Consider the following 724-nt stretch of genomic DNA (forward strand, 5'->3'; position numbering starts at 1 on the left):
ATTAACTATGCTGTGGCAGGATTTTTTTTTTGGAACTGTGTGATTTTAATGAAACTAAGGACTAAGGGTATGCTCAAAGTGATACGTGAAAGTTGTTGAAAGTGACCTTGTAACTTTATCCCATCTCTCTCGAGTCACAGTATATAGTTTATGATATAACAAAAGTTATTTACATCAGACAAACCTGTATCTGTTCCTGTACCTTTGGCGCGGGTCAGAAAGGTCGGATATAATCATTCAATAAACTCCTCAATCAAATTCACAAACTGCTTCTTCTCCTCCTCCTTCTTTTTATTTGCCAAACACAGCTGGCCATGGCCAAACACTGCTACCCTCCGTGCGCAGCTCACACACGGGGTGGAGGCAACCTTACTTCTTACACTCTACACTAGAGGTCTGGGTCGCGTAGAGGTATTCAATCAAACGTATCACTTGATGTCATTTTGACAAAACCGTATTCTCTGGGGAGGAGGGAGCGGCGAGTTTTGTCCGAGGCCCCAACCCCAACTTTTGTCTGCTGGTGTACACGAGATGCTCCCCCTGGACGCTCTTTGCCTGGACTTCCTTATTACACTTCCTGCTGGGCTGGTCTTGCTAGGTCTTCCAAGTTATTTGGGTGATTAGTGGCACACCCGAGGGGTACATCACTCCGATTCTGGGCGTACACCTACTTTTAGTCGATTTTTTTGGGCCGTGACTTTTTGACTTTTTTTGACTTTTTTTG

Source organism: Frankliniella occidentalis, unplaced genomic scaffold, assembly GCF_000697945.3.
Source record: "Frankliniella occidentalis isolate FOCC.00 unplaced genomic scaffold, Focc_3.1 Scaffold183, whole genome shotgun sequence".
NCBI classification, from domain to species: Eukaryota; Metazoa; Arthropoda; class Insecta; order Thysanoptera; family Thripidae; genus Frankliniella; species Frankliniella occidentalis.